General features: G+C 39.7%; 1 protein-coding gene across 9 annotated transcripts in view; it reads right to left on the minus strand.

Annotated features, from left to right (window-relative positions):
* Positions 1-11,865, minus strand: part of CELF1 (CUGBP Elav-like family member 1) — a 40,217-nt gene extending 28,352 nt beyond the window's left edge. For 8 of the 9 annotated variants that reach the window (XM_026035070.1, XM_026035074.1, XM_026035073.1 and 5 more), the window contains exon 1: positions 11,834-11,865. The gene's annotated coding sequence lies outside the window, so the exon portion shown is untranslated. Of the gene's footprint in view, positions 1-4,006; positions 4,034-11,833 lie in introns of those variants that run through there. The other variant, XM_026035068.1, reaches the window with a different exon arrangement.
* Between the last annotated feature and the right edge of the window lie 3,998 nt (positions 11,866-15,863).

Genomic DNA, 15,863 nt, shown 5'->3' on the forward strand with positions numbered 1-15,863 from the left:
ACTAACATGTCTTCAAGAAAACATGACAAATTCTCCTATTCCTTTCTTTTCCTCTCTTCAAGGGAGGGTTCATCAAACAGTAAAACTCCAAGGCAGCAATTCCTACCATCAACAAAACTTTAAAATTTGATACAATGACAGAAAATACTCACACAGGACTAGCATTCAAGGAGCAATGGTCCACCATCATCTCTGGGAGGAAATCCAACTTGAACGCAGCCATCACCTCAGTCTGTCACAAACCACCAGCCCTAAATCAAGTATTGCCTAAACCCCAAACACCACCACTYCCAAAAGTCCTGCAGGTCTAAACACTCAGCCACACAAAAAACACTCAAATCACAGAAACAGAAGCTCGGGGAGACGAGCAATAGACACCACAGAAACAGGCTGGACTGGGAAAGGGACATGGAATCCCAGATTAAAAAGGGGATGTGACCATGTGAAGGGAGGCTCAGCTCAATACACAATGAAAATGCTGATGCACTGGCCTTGTTTTGTGCAATTTTCCCTGGCGAAGCAGTACTGAGTGCACTGTCAGATAAACAGAGTGTCAGATCCATGAAGATAGCAGTGGGTGATAGAGCAGAAAGAATACAAACTCCAGCCTTTCCATCCCCAGCTAACTCCTTACCTCCCAAAATGGCAGCCCAAGGCCTTGAAGCCCAGACAGACAGGCCCATGCAACCAGTATCAAGACGGACAACTCACAGGATTAGCAAATCAAGAAGTTCTTTATGACGGACTAAACTCACTTTTCATAGTGATCTCACTATTTCTGAATATCTAACAAATGTTAGGAASAGAAAAATGTCAGTTAAATGCTTCTCTGAATCTGTTCAAAACATTTCAAAGCTAAGGAGATCCGATCACTAAAATACTCCCAAACTACCACAGAACATCAAGTACTACTACTCGTTAGAGAAGCAAAACATACAATTATCTGGAAACAATACTTTGCCCTTTGTGTATTTACTTATCCAGACACATTCAGATACTGTAGCTGAAAAAAACAAAAGTAGGGGTCTAATGCTTACAGTACCCTTTTTATCTTTGGCAGTAACTTGTTGAAACCGTCATTCGATTTTTGAAAACAGCGATCTTACACCTCAACTTCATCACTAGAACGGGAATAACATATGTTGATTGAAGGACTACGAGGTACAGTATTTATATGCGTAATACAGACCTACTGCTAAGTCTTCAATGCCCAAACAACTGGGGAGATAAGCAAGATAACACTAAAAGCAGCAAGAGATGCAGAAACATTTGCGAGATAGTGGTGCAGGGCCAGCTGGGCATCTCTGAGCACTCTAGAAGGGATGATTAGTTCAAGCCCCACATGAACCCAGATAAGCCTGAAGTACATACGCAATACAGGCAACTGATGAACTGCATCAAGGAATACACAATATGGGCCACTATTATCACTTTCCTTGCCTGTGTCTGCAGCACGTACCTGTAGTTATCTAGACTGGCTAGTACAGACAATTTTATTTACAACTCAACAGACACAGCACAAGAGCTTTCTTACATAAACAACTGTTTCCAACATGTACCAAAAAAACATCTTCTGCCTACAGACAGATATATCAAAGGAATTAGGTCTTATAACACAGARATATAAGCAAATTAAAGAAGGGTATGCATTTATCAGATGTTCAACAAGAACCCCTTCATGCATGCTCTTACTATAGGGTAAATGCAAGAAAACTTATTAAATGAAAAAAGTGCAAGTGAGCCACAACGTGCATCTGCTCAGAGCACAAACAGGCACTGTGGGGCACAGGTCAATTCATCAGTTTTTAATATGTTGTGTCCAACCTTCAGACACATCTTACTTGGGAAAAAGCCATTGTTTACAAAACTGTTCATATTCAAATGACACATCTAGTTTGGAATCTCTGTTATGAATTTCTCCAAGATGAAACTACAAGGGGAAAACACTAGAGATTTATTTAGTGAGAACAGGAGAAGAAGCAGCAGGATCCTGTCCCATTTAATATAATTTTGTAGCCTAGCCCTGTAAATTCCAGTCATACCAATGAAGAGATAACAGGTCACCCTCTGCTACCCGTAGCTGTTTTAAGCAGTCAGTAAAATGCCCCAACAACTGTGTTCATTATCAATTAAAGATGATGCTGACAACAGATATGCTAGAAATTGTGTTTAAGAGATTACTCAGATTTATTGAAAACAAACAAACAACTAAAAAATACCAACCAAAAAAAAAAAATCCACCAGCCATCTACTGGCTTTGCTAATAATTAAAACATTAGTTTGGGGTGATTATCCAGCTACACAATAATTTCTATTACTTGATCTTCCATTTTTAATGCTCTCACTGCATTTAATGAACAGATGCCAAAAACATTTCACATGCTGTTCTGTACAATTTGCAGGAAGGAAGAACTGATGTTAGAATGAATGATGGGAGTACGTTAGCTCTGACTATGCATCAATGAAAATCACTTTTCTGGAATAACGAGGCAAAGTTCAGTGACAAAACACTAGTATACAAAACACTCCTGTTTTTGGATTATTTAGGTGAATACATCACCTCATGTGACACTGAAATATTTACAGATTTTGCTGGTAAAAATATGGGAAAAGATGGTATTTTACTACTGTGTATAAAGAATTAAATGAGAAGCTGTGTTATTTTGGAATTAAATAAGATGGAACAACCATCCCAGCTATTGCTCACAAAGAAAGAAACAAAACTAAGAGAGCTAGACACACTTATTTTTTGCTCAGATGGCCAAATTCCTGCTGGCTTCCTGATCTATTCTTTTGACTATTTCTATTCAAAGGATAATAGAAACAATGTCTGAAATTCCTAGCTCTATGGACCGCAGCTACACATTCAAACGGGGTCCTAATTTGACAATAAGAACATTAAAAACTTCTACATGCTGCAGTCTCCTTTTCCAGTAATTTGGAGGTCCCAGATTTTGCTGCAGAATATATTGCTGTAAACATTCCTCAGACTGCAGGGTATGCATTGCAAAAACGTCATCATTTATTTACACATTTGTAGAACTATATCATGTTTTGAGGCATAAAAACCCTAGAAAGAAAAACTCCATGCTTCCCTCACTCCGCCCTGCACGATACTTCTGTACCTTGTTGATTCGGACAAGAGCAGTTCACTCCAAAAGTTAAAGATAATGCCAGCATCCCCTTTATATACAATCTGAACCTCAGATAACACAGGCAGCTACGAAGATGAGGGACTAGCAGGATGGTGAGAGCCTGTTATGGGAAAGGATGCAGGCTATGGGTAGATCAGAATCAGTGAAGCTTTGAAGGAGACAGGTCCTAGAATAAACTTCCCCTTGTATTATCTGTGCATATCCAGATCCCCACAATGTTGCTGAGTTGCAGCTTCGGTTTTTAAACAGATAACCCCTGGGTTACATGCATTGGAACAGAGTAACAACTTGTCAATTCTTCATTGTTTGACTGTTGATCATATAAGCACATAGACAGAATGTTTTCTGCCTCTGTAGACACCCAAACTGTCTCCTCATGTCTCAATATGCACAAAAAGTCCCCTCCCCGGCTGCCTAAATTGCAGTTTCTTCCCCTCCTCTGTGATAGTTAAACACTGTGGAGCATACAAATCTTTTACAAACTGAAAATGTTGAATCTACCATCAAAACATATGAAGCTTTAGAATGATGGTAATTTAGATTCAATTTATTAGAAAACAATTTTTGAAGAGGTGGAAGATGCATAGGACATGGCATTTGCGAGAAGAATTTCACAATGCTTTGCTATCTGTATAACTGAGAGCCTTTAATTCCTCCATACTTTCCACATCTTCTAGCTGGATAAGCAAATTTTACTTAAGTAAATTTTTGTCTAAAAATAGCTCACAATATAAACTTTTTTYCCTTCTCTAAGTATTTCCAGAAAAAAATAATTACTTGAGTTAGTAAGATAAATTCTTGATCAGTATACCTGGTTTGTGTCCAGGTATGGAACAAAGGTCACTGTTTACCTGTAGCTCCTACTCCAGTTAGTGCTGTGAAAGCTCAAAAGCAATGAATTCTGAGGTGGAACTTTTGTCTGGCTGACGAAACCCCAGGAGTCCCAGCTCTCTGCCCATAGATGAAGCAGCAAAAGTCACCTATTCCTCTCGCTTATAGGAAGATGTTTCCTCTGCCTAAGCACGCCTAGAAAGGGAAAAAAAAATAATATGATGGCTAAACTTACATCTCTCTCTGACAGTAAAGACAAATAATTCAAAATAAAGTATATAAAAATCTAATTTCTACAAGGATTTCTAGAAATTTTACGCTGTCTTTCCAGGAAAGAACTTTTTTTTTGGGCTCCAATATATGAACAAATTCSCTACCCTAATAAAGTGTGAATGGTGCAGTTCATAAGACGACAGCTAGAAAGCATACATAAAATGYATATATTTTTGAAATCAATTACAGGTTTCCTTAAATATATATCTCCTCCTCATAAAAGTTCTGCTTCTTTCACTTTTCCTGTCTTCTTATCACTGCATCTGGCCCCAAAATATTGCCACAAATTCTTAAAACAGTTATAATTCCCAAAGTTCACGTGGCTAAAGAGACTGACAAAGCCAAATTTAAACCTGGTAAAAGGGAGAACTTTTTAAATGCACAGAAAGAAAAAAGTATTTAGTGGCAGTGAATTTCATAGTCCTGCCACAGTTTGACAGGTTTGAGCAGAATTGTCTGTTTGCTAGGATATGTTCTTTTACTTGTAGTTACTGCAGACAYATATAACCTCAACTGCTGCACCAGTCATTTTAATAATAACACAAAGTGAGGCAYCAAAATTCCGGGCATGAGAACTACCACCTTCTCCCTAACATTAGGAACTCGAGCAACCTCATCTTTAAACACCGACTGATCTATTACTATTAATATAAATCTCTGGGGCATAATCCGAAGCAAGATCCAAAGCTAAACTGTGTTGTGCAGCACAGTGGCACCAAATCCCCCTGCTCGTTCCCCAAGCTGCAGGCACTAGTGTACAGGCACGGTGRAGGAATTGGCAAAGCAATCGAGAAGAGGTAATCCAGTAGCACACTGAGTTTTTACACAGTGTACAGCTTTTTAAATTGCCATTTTACTGCAGGTACTCTCAGTAAAGCCCATAAAACAACTGATGCTCTGACAAAGCCTCTTGGAGCTTAATGTAACAGCAAAAACAGGTAACAAAGATTTTTATCTACAATGCTGTCCAAGTACCAGAGTAATGTCCAACAGAGGTCTGCAAGGACTGSCAAACATTTCTCAAGTGGCATGTTTAGATGCTCTTACCATTCTTTCAAACTGCAAGTAATATGGGGAACGCATGTATGGATTGTAATAGGCCGTGTGTGCTATCTACATRAGAAAGTAACACATCTGCAAGGAAACTTTTCTACGGAGAGCTAAGAAAGCAAAGCTTTTAACAGCCAGTACTGCAGGATTCCTCCTCTGAGGAAAGGAAGAGACAGCTTTTCAGGCAAATGATTGCAGATGGGCACTCTTAAAGGGCACTGTAGACATCACTAGCTCATATGAGGGCAAGGGCAGACTGGACAAYTGCGTGAAGAGATCATCAGAGGCTACCAGACAAACCACACCAGACTGGGCTCTCCTGAAGCAAAAGCAGAGGCGCTGAGACATTACTGGGTTAGTCTGGCTGAACATCGGAGGAAAGGATTTTCTAGTTAACGGATGGCAACAAGCAGCACTTAACATCACCCTTTGTGAATCCAGCAAAGCCTGGAAGGTGCCCAACAGCAGATGCCTATGCATTTGTGCTGGGAGAAGGAGAGGGCAAAAATCACTATAGAAACTGGGAAGATATGTTCTAGCACAACCACTCAAAACCTAACCCACAAGCACATTGCAAAAATGCTAATTAAAAATACTCGGTTACTAAAGCAACCAACAATATTACTGGTTAGAAGTACGTGTGTGTGTGTGTGTGTTTGTATACAGAGCAGGGGACAGAGACATGGAAGGGGGTCTCGCCTTTGGACTTCAGCAAATGGAACAGCCCAGGAAGGATCCAGTACCGAAACGTTCCCCTCCTCCTAAAACTGCCCTGCAGCTGCTTTCAAAATTGCTATCACATTACTGAGGAATAAATTCTATCTGCAGTTTACTCAAYACCTGGCTAACTCATGAGGCCAACATGACAGTAAGGCAGAAGCAACATGAGAACGAATCTACTAGGAAACAGATTGCACCGCTTGTTCAGATGTGGAAAGTCATAAAACGACAGGTAGGTCCTGCTCTATCAGTAGCTCCTGGGAACAGGATATCTAACAAATGCTTATAAAAAGCTAAATTACTGGCCTTAAGACCCTCTAATGGCATATAAATGACATTCACAGATTCCAGACTATGGTCCTTTAGCTGCTCCAGTAAATAATAAAAATAATAATAAAAAACAATAAATGAACTTTTCAGCTGATCATTAATAGCAGTAGCAAATTAAAAAACAAACAAAAAAAACCACACCCACACCAAAATTTTCCATGATGCTTAGAAGAGRGCAAAGAGGCATTTGAAAAGACTTACAATAAAGGCAACAGAGACAAAGCAGATGAACATACTACCAAAAGGTCAAATCATTAATCTGGAGTGACTGATGCCTGATAAGCTATTAACATCTCTACACATGGAACAGATAACGAGCCTTAATGCAGGCTTCCCAGAATAACTAACTTTGTGAAGTGCTGTACAAAACGGAATAAATGTGATGATTACTCATGGTCGATGATTTGACAATAATTGATATGAAGAAGATGTCGTGGCAATGAATCCCAGAGAACTGCTTTTGAAGCAGAAGCTTTTAAGTGTCTTCCTAACTCTGTTGATTTTTTGCACAAGAAAAAGAAAACGCAGACATTAACATTGGAGAAATTTAATCTTTTTATCCTCATCTGTTATCTGTTAAGTTTTTTTTTTTTTTTGTAAATAGACATAAAATTTGTATTTAAGCTCTATTGGAAGATGAGCAGCAGACAACTTTAGATAAAAATCCCATCTGGCATGTGTGGCTTTTTTTTTTTTTCTTCTTCTTCCCTTTTTTTCCCTCTTTTAAACCACCTGTTAAATTCTACCAGACATAACTTGGAAATATTCTGAGCTTTTATTCTTACAGTGCTCAAATAAAGACATTTTATTTTGCAAGAGACAAACTATGGAAATGCAGAGGAAATCATTTTGGGAAAAGACGCTGAACTTAAGCTCCTAGGAGAGATGTGAAAGATCTGTAGACAGTTTAGCATAGACAGAAAAATTCTTAAAGCAGTAGAAAAAGTGCCTTGGTCACAATAGTAAGAGGAAACAGATGCAGCAAGATGACACACAACAGGAGACAAGGCAGGAAACAAGAAGAAAGAAGATAAAGATGTGGGCAGAGCACAGAAAGTGAGGACATGCATCTCTGTCCCGTGAAAAGAGAAAGAACGACTCAAGGGAGACAGGCTGGAACATATTTATGGCTACAGGAGGCATTTGCTATCTTTTTAAACTCATTCAGCCTACGTTGTATAGTATGGATGGTAAACAACACTCGAACACCAGCTTTTAATCTTCAGTGGAAGGGTATCCAAACAGCAGTGCGAGCGATGAGGCCCTGAAAGCAGAAGCAAGGTTTTCTTTACCTTGTTCCCTTTCCTCTCCTCACACATGATATGGCTGAGYTTATAAATTTGTTTTTAAAGATTTGAAGGAAACACTGTCTGGACTGTCAGGAATTCACCTTTAGATATTTGGAAGTTGCCTTTTATCCAAGAGGTAACTGAGTAGGCAATTCTCCAGAACTGTATAATTTAGACCTCACTCAGCTATTTCCCTCTAGAAATAGCAGCACAAGACCTAGAAATCTATCTTCAGAGGCCTGCATTTTTTTTCCTATAAGAATCTGTTTGGTCAAAGAGATGCAGTGTAAAACAAACAGTTAATCATCCCTGCAATATTTGCAAAAGAGACTTTTAAAGGGTCATCTAGAAACCGCATGCCACAAAAACAGCTAAAAGCTACTCCCTCTAGGCAGGAGCTCCAAATCAACCGGGTCCTGGGGAGTTCTGAACAGATTCTGTTTCTTGTCAAACCAAACACACCACAAGCCAATTACACTTCTGCAACTACATGGCAATTCTCTGTGTATTTGACCCAAGGGAGCCTGAAGAACAAGCTACACAATTCAAGCACAATTGCACATATGAACCTTGTATTACCCCACACGAGAGYTACAGCGAATCAAAATGCCTTTGGTCACGTTTGGTAAATGTAGCATACATTGCACTTGTRTATAAATTTCAAAATAAGAATCGGGCATAAAGCTGATTTTTGGCATAACAGGTGTAGTATGTAACCTATCTTGAAGGAACAAAATTCACACTATTAAATAATTCTTAAATTTCTGATACTTCTTAAAAAGGCAGTCAGACATCTTTAAAAAAAGATTTTTCAAAAGTATATTAGAATTTGTTTTTCTTTTTTTCTTCTCCTGAGATTTGAAGAGACCTTTGGGACTAAACTGAAAGCAACAAGTTTCAAGTTTCATTGTGCTTTGCAGCCATTTGAGTAGCCTTGCAAGCTGTTTTAAAAAGGAGACCATCAGGCTCAAACTGTTTCTACTAACAAATCCAGATACAAAACTGAACCAGCTAACAATATACTACTGTAAAAAAAGAAGTCAATATTTGATCACTTTTTGTTTTATCCAAATTAAACTTTGCTTAGCGTGTTACCCGCAGAGAATTCACATGCAGCACCAGATTGCTCCAACTTTCCATTTGAGAGYGGACCCAAACCTATCCCATCACTCACCAAGGGAGAAGAAAAACCTCTAATCCAAAATAGACTCTCCAAACAAACAAAATCCAGGACAGAAATGTACATCTACTTTGCACAACTTTAAATGACTTTTAGAGTATTCTGAGGAAAAATCAACTTCTCTTAAATAAGATCTAAAGTTCATTCTGACTAGACAAATCTTAAACCTTTAAATATCTACTCCAACCTCCATCTCAAATGTTTTGTTTTGAAGTGACTCTGATCTGCACACATTTGATCTGAAGATGGATGTATGTCAGGTAAGAATAGAAAAGAGTTTCTATTCTTCACCAAACAACAGGCTGGCAGGTCTGTYCCAATGGAGCATTCAGGAAAACGGCTGCATTATCCTAAGGGAGAGGCAGGGAAGCCAAAACAACATCAATACTACAGTGCTTGCCCTTCATTCATCAGGCATTTAGACAGTATAAAGCCATTTTTGTGCCCCAATAGAACACGGTGAGTGTGGATCTCCTAAATGTAAATGCAGAAGTCCCCAAACTGTAAGTGCTCATAAGGCACTATACAAAAGTATATTTGGCAGAAAAACCACAATTCAATTTGCTTTGGAAAAGCAACAAGCAACTTGTGAGGACTTTCTGAATTCAAAGGCCAATCCTGAATCTCAGAGTAAAGTCAATTAAAAAAAAAAAAAAAAAAAAAAAAAATGCCTGGACAATTTTTTGGACAGCAACTACCAAGAAAGTAGGGAATGAAACCAATCAATAGATGCAGTTCAGTAAAATCCTGTGGCAACAGGCTTTGAAACTTCGGCCAGGGTCCAGAGTGTTCACTGTGTGAGGAGAAGCAGCAAGCGAGGTCTTCATAAGGTGAAGAGCACGACTTCCTGGGGAACAGGGGTTGTGCAATTTATTAACATTCCCAAACATAGCAGGATTAAAGGAATCTAGATTAAAAAAAAATGCTTTGTTTTTATAGAGCTCAGTAGATAAAAATCAGTGCAGCAAAAAAAGAAAAAGAATTCAAATATGCATTTTTTTAGTTTGTATGGATCCATACTTAAAATATATTTCCTCTTTTTTTTCAGACAGAAGAACCTTGCTTTTCAAGCCAAAGTACAGGGATAGTTAAGGAAACCAGTAACAGAAGAGTCCCTTTTGTCCTTCAATTGAACAACTAAAAATGCTTGAACTCTGAAATTACAAGGAGGCATTTGCTTTCTACTGTGATGAGAACATGTTTGCTAAAGATTTCACAAACACATTGAGAAGGAATTAATCACATCTACACTGGAAAGAAAGTCAAAGTTTGTCTTTTAAGGGCAGGATTTCCTGTCTTTCCGTGTCCTACACATCAGGATAGGAAGCTAAAGTTGGAGCAAAAAAATAATAAAAAAAAATACAAAAAGAAAGCAACAAAAAAACAGAAAACACTAAATTTGGTCTAAGGAATGTCTTCATTTGCAAAGGACTTTTATGTCTTCCCCTTTTCAGGTAAACCAAAACAGAGCCTCCCCAAAAGTCACATARCAATGAGACAGCCCAGAATTAAAAAGCACTAAAGAAGATAGAAAAGCAAACAGGCAAACAAACAAACAAAAAAACCAAACCCCACGCACACCCTAACTTTGAAATCAGAAAATACAGAACTGAAGTCTGTAGCAGGTGACTTGGCGTCAGCTAGTGGTATTGCTCCAAGTATGATTAAGCCATGAGGAGACTGACTAATGAACAGTCCTGTAAGCAACATAAAGAAAATTTAGTGTGGCAATGAACAAAATGATAACTGAATGCCTTTTAAATATTCACAGGAATTTCTGTCATTGCTTTATTTCTCAGATCTCTCAAGAAAGGACRGTTACTTTCCCTTGGACCTCTATATTCCACTTCAAATACGTTAGCAGACGTAACTTTGGGAGACGACCATTTCAAATATTTCCAAGGTCTTAATGACAGAGCACATCTTTCTTTTCAAAAATGCAGTATATATAAAAAAATTTGCTTTCCTGCAAATGACAACAGTGTATATCCCTCATCTGTAAAGGTAAAGCTACTGAGAGCTGCAAGCCTTGGGAGACGATATACCTCTTATGCCAAATCCCGCCAAAGACTTTCCCTCTTTTGTCCACAGCCTAAAGCATGCCTGAAACATTTTTGCCATAGCAGAGTTATTCACAAGCAGAGCACCAACACTGCCATTTGAGCATGACAGCGTTACTTAGCACAGCAGTCACAGACCAACAGTTCTCAGAACAGAATTGAAACTCTTAAGCTGCACAGTTACATGAAACAGTCTAATCCCTTCCTTTGGGGCTTCTCTGACACAGAAAATGAATCCAAATTGCTAAACTGGGGGAGTAAGTTGATCACAAAAGAGCTTTTCACTAGGTTAGTAAAGTGACTTTTTTTACCATGCAGTCAAACTACCACAAGAGCCACACACAACCAACGCAGCAGAGTGACTCGGCTGAAAACTGGATAAAGGCACGAGGGCAACATCGAGGCCTCAGGAGGCCTGCCACGCCGTGACACTGCTCCCTTGCTGGACTTCAGCTACTAACAAAACTGCACCACGAGATACTCATGTTTGGCTCCAAGCATTTTCAYCCTACACCACACTTCCATTACACTGCACATGATTTGATCTGTCTCGGCATGTAGGAAGTTGTTCCACTAACACTCACCTTACATGTTTCACGCACTATAAAGTACCTGAGATTTGTTGTGTTCAAGAAACTACTGCGAAGGCAAACATTTTGGCTTCCTAGTTAGGGCTTTCTTTTCCCCCCCTAAAATTATGACATCTCAAATGGAACGAAGGAAGCCTGTTTACCCAGTACTCACAATCCAGAGTTGTTAGCACTTCCAACCCTCTTTAGCAGCACAAAGGCAGGAAACTGCCAAGAGCTCAAAGTTCAGGGAGCACTACTCACTGCAGGGGAAAACCTTCACTGAGTCTCATCACCGAGACTGAACTCTTCCCTAGGCTTTTGAAAGGAGGTTTCAATAAACAATTGGAAAACATGAACTGCAATTGGTTCATACCTGCAGCTATGCACCTCCCTCTTGCAGTTCCAGTCTTCACTCTGAAAGACAAGGAAAAATAGACATTGAGGACTGCAGAGTTGCAATCAGGTAATAGGAGCTTCATTTTACAAAGGGCACAGAACTGGCTAAGTAAACTRCATCTCCAGTAACAAAAAATCATTATGAGGTGATAATATTCCTCACTAGACTAGAAAACAGAGGCTTGTACCTCATAAGAAGGGACATGTCCAGTGATAGAGGGTTTTTCTTTTGCAGGAAGTATCAGAAGTTGACCCACAAGGCAAGGCTGGCTTTGTACCTAAACACAAATTTTGAGGGAGTTTTGGAAAGGATTTCTTCTCTAAATCACACACAGTTGTCCAGAACTATCCTTGAGCTGTCTAGCAGTATTACAGAGAAAGCCCTAATCCATTTACCTCATTCTAAGTAACCGGTCACCTATRGGAGCACCGCATTCATCTGCACAAGCAGAGTTTTGCCAGGCTGCTGGACATCCCAGTCTCCGGAGCTTCGCAGGCCCCTTCGCAGCCTTTGCTCTGCACTCCCAGGGCGGCCAGGATCAGCCATCCCTCTCCTCTCCCATCCCAGCAGCTCCACAAGCAAACTACACATTTATCACATGCACTCACAATCTCTTTTCCAAAGGGAGGTGTCTTGAGATTTTTTAATCATTATTTTACAGYCATTTTCAGTTGTAATTTGTTCCAAATTTGTTCAATTGTCCTAATAAAGTATTATACCCTTCAAATTGAGCTCAGCAGCTTCAACAAATTAGAACAAATGAATTCTCATAACATTAGTTAGAAAAGGAAAAATTCACCCAAGAATCTCATAGTTACCTGAAATGAGTATTTAGAAATAAATGAATTCACATTTTAAAAAAGTATTACAGAAAACTGATTATTGTTCAGAAAACACTTTATATACTTCTTGTTTACTTTGTTTTAAAGTAGCACTTCTGGTTACGAAGATCCTGCTAGTGATTCAGGCAAATATTCTACCTTGAGGACACCTTCTTCCACCTCACCCACATTCCTTTGCTTTTTTGAAGTTTAATTAAAGAGTATTTGATTATGGTGAAGAAGTGGTCTCAAAAGCCTGCTAGGAGCCCCAGCTTCAAACCATCAAGTAATAAACATATTTATTTTTCCTTTTCCCTGTAAACCCAAACTTTGTCAGGTATTTATAAGCCTTATGGAGCTGCTACAAAATGCAGAGGTATATTTTCATGATATTCAACTTCCAGTAAAACATGAACTACAAAACCACATTGGTCTTACAGTCAAGAATATACCAGTAAACCACACTGGGAATTAATTTAAAAACTTCAAAGATGACTAAAGTACAGTTACCATAGCCAGAGGAACCTATAATTCTTGGATACCACAGAGGAAAAAAAAATATACACCTCTCTGAATCAAAGGCCAAATCTAACTCAATAAAAGCTCTAAAAGAGCAGGCTGCAAATCACACAACCACCTRAAGGGAGCCAGCGAGAAGGCTGTTAAATCATAAATGTTAAACCAAACAATACTGTTTCAAGAGATCGCATCCAGAATATAAATACACTGAATACTTTAGGCAAGTTTCTACATCAGATGGACTTGGCCCAAAGGCCAAAGAATCTGACAGCTCAGGACTTGGATGCTTCAGCTCAAGGGATATATGGCTGGAATGCTGCTAGCAACACGTAGTAGAGCAGTTCTGCAGTAACAGACGTGGCAGGAGGTCTCGTGCAAGAGCCGGTATGGCTGCACGGGTGTGCATTCCTCCTGAAGACAGCCAAGCACAAACTGTGACACCTCCTTGCAGCTTCTGCAGGGGACGTTTCTCCTGCCCCGACTGAAACGCAGCCTCTCAGTAGAGATGCCCTTTCCAACTTCTTCTGCATGGAGCGGGGTGGAGTTTGGACACCACCTGACAATCCCATGCAGAAAAACAAGGGCTTAGCACTTAGCCTCACCAGAGTTAAGACTGACAAAATCCACTGCYGCTGCTGAATGAACAGCTGTAACTTCTGCCATCCAATACAGTACAAATAGGACTGTGGCTGGTAACGACAACAAGCAGCTCTGGCCAGTAAATACCAGACAACAGAGATAAGCCAAATCTAGTGATACTATTACTCTTTTAGTGGCAAAAGTTCAGTCTCTCCCAAGAACTCCCTCCAGGGAGCATCTGCAAGATGTTCCTGACTCATTTAATGGATTCTGATCAATGAAATTACTATGGCAGTCAGCACTTGTCTAGACGAGTTAGCTCTGATTTCCGACTGCACTTTCCAGGAATTAACGTTTGTGGGCTGCCAGGCTTACCTTCTACAATTAAACAAGCTGACAACAGACCCCAATCCTCTAGTTCAGATATATATCCTGGAGGCAACAGTTTCTGCAATGAATCAGTGCAAGTCTGGACTCGCTGCAGATTTACACACCTATACATACTGATTCAATATGGCCAGAGCTAAAAACAGGGAAACAAAAACACTCATTCCTCTGGAGCAAGTGAAAGAGCCAAAGAGCGAAGGAACAAGCGCACTGCACAAACCAGGCTCTGAACAGGAAGCTCCTACAGAACAGGGGAAGTCTCAGTTACTGCACACCTCAGGCCACAACCCACGCCAAGTGCACCACTTGCTAGTAAATATTATGAGAAAACAAGGCAACGGAGACGGCAACGAGAAAGCTGGCAGGGACTCGAGGCTCCCAAAATGCCGAAGAGCTGCAGTTCTACTTGCTTATCTGAGCGTTTCCCATCTGTCACTGCAATCTTTATACCACCCAAACCTCTCAGCACTGGCAGTAACTTGCTCAGTTCAGGGCAACTGTGCCTCTTCTCTGCACCTGCTCGCTTTATTTTTGAAAACGGAACTGTCAAATACAGTTTTCTTCAGTGTCCTAGGCACAAGCACCAATGCACATACAGGTTAACAGACAACATGAAGAGCTAGTAAATGAACCAGCYGAGTTACCCACCAGACAGTTTTATTCCACTCTGGCTTACAAATACACTGGAAAAAAATGCAACAAAGAATAAAGTAAGTGCACATTTTGGGACTAATGTAGACTAAAATAAAAGGGAAGGCTGAGAGCATTTTAATCTTCATGCTTCAGGGAACCAGAAAATCACAGACTGTGATGCAGTCTGTATCTGCAATGTCTGTTCCACTCCCAGTCAATAATTACAGCCTTAACAGTTCAAAGATTAAGCATTAGCTTCATAACCCATAAGGAAAGTGTGAAGAGACACAGTTTGAGAGTGCAAACCAATGCAGTAGTCTACTGCTAAGAACATGAGATTGGGCCTTAGAGGACCCCAGATCTATTACTAACCGGGACTGAACAGTATTAGATGAATCACTTCACAATCCTAAGTATTTTCATTTGCAGGGCATTAACATCATCTGATTTGTTTTCATTGTAACATATATATAAGAATTACTGGTAGAACGTATTTAATGGGAGCCAAAGATTACCCTATTGTCACAACTGCATCTCAGCACCAAATGCTGCAGACAACTTCATCAGAAAAAAAAAAAAAAAAAAGCTTCTGCAAAATATTAATCTGTTAATAAAAGCAAAGTACCTCACCAATACGAGAGAGAAAACTGCTACATGCTTCCAGTTTATTGCATTACGGGACACAAAACATCTGAAGAGTCACAGATGCAGAATGTACACACCTATGCAACATGCCATTTACTCTTTGAAGGAGGATCCTACAGCCTCAGAACTCGCCCATTCATGCTTTTCTCTTTACACACACCCCAGAGGAAAACATATTATCTCTAGCACAGAGTTTAATAGTTTCTTCTGGGTAAAGTTACATTGAGCAGTACTGAACAGAGGCAAGAGTTCTGCATTTAAATGCTGAGGCTACTTCCCAAGGCAGCAACAGCAGCGCAAGGGGTTTTTATAACCTCATCCACCTCAGCTGAAAGATTCAAATATACTTCCACTTACCTATCATTAAACTCAATGGCAAAATCTGCAAGAGACCATCCCTATGCACTGCTCAAATGCACAAC

Source organism: Nothoprocta perdicaria, unplaced genomic scaffold, assembly GCF_003342845.1.
Source record: "Nothoprocta perdicaria isolate Ctin4 unplaced genomic scaffold, notPer1 scaffold_156, whole genome shotgun sequence".
Taxonomy (NCBI): Eukaryota; Metazoa; Chordata; class Aves; order Tinamiformes; family Tinamidae; genus Nothoprocta; species Nothoprocta perdicaria.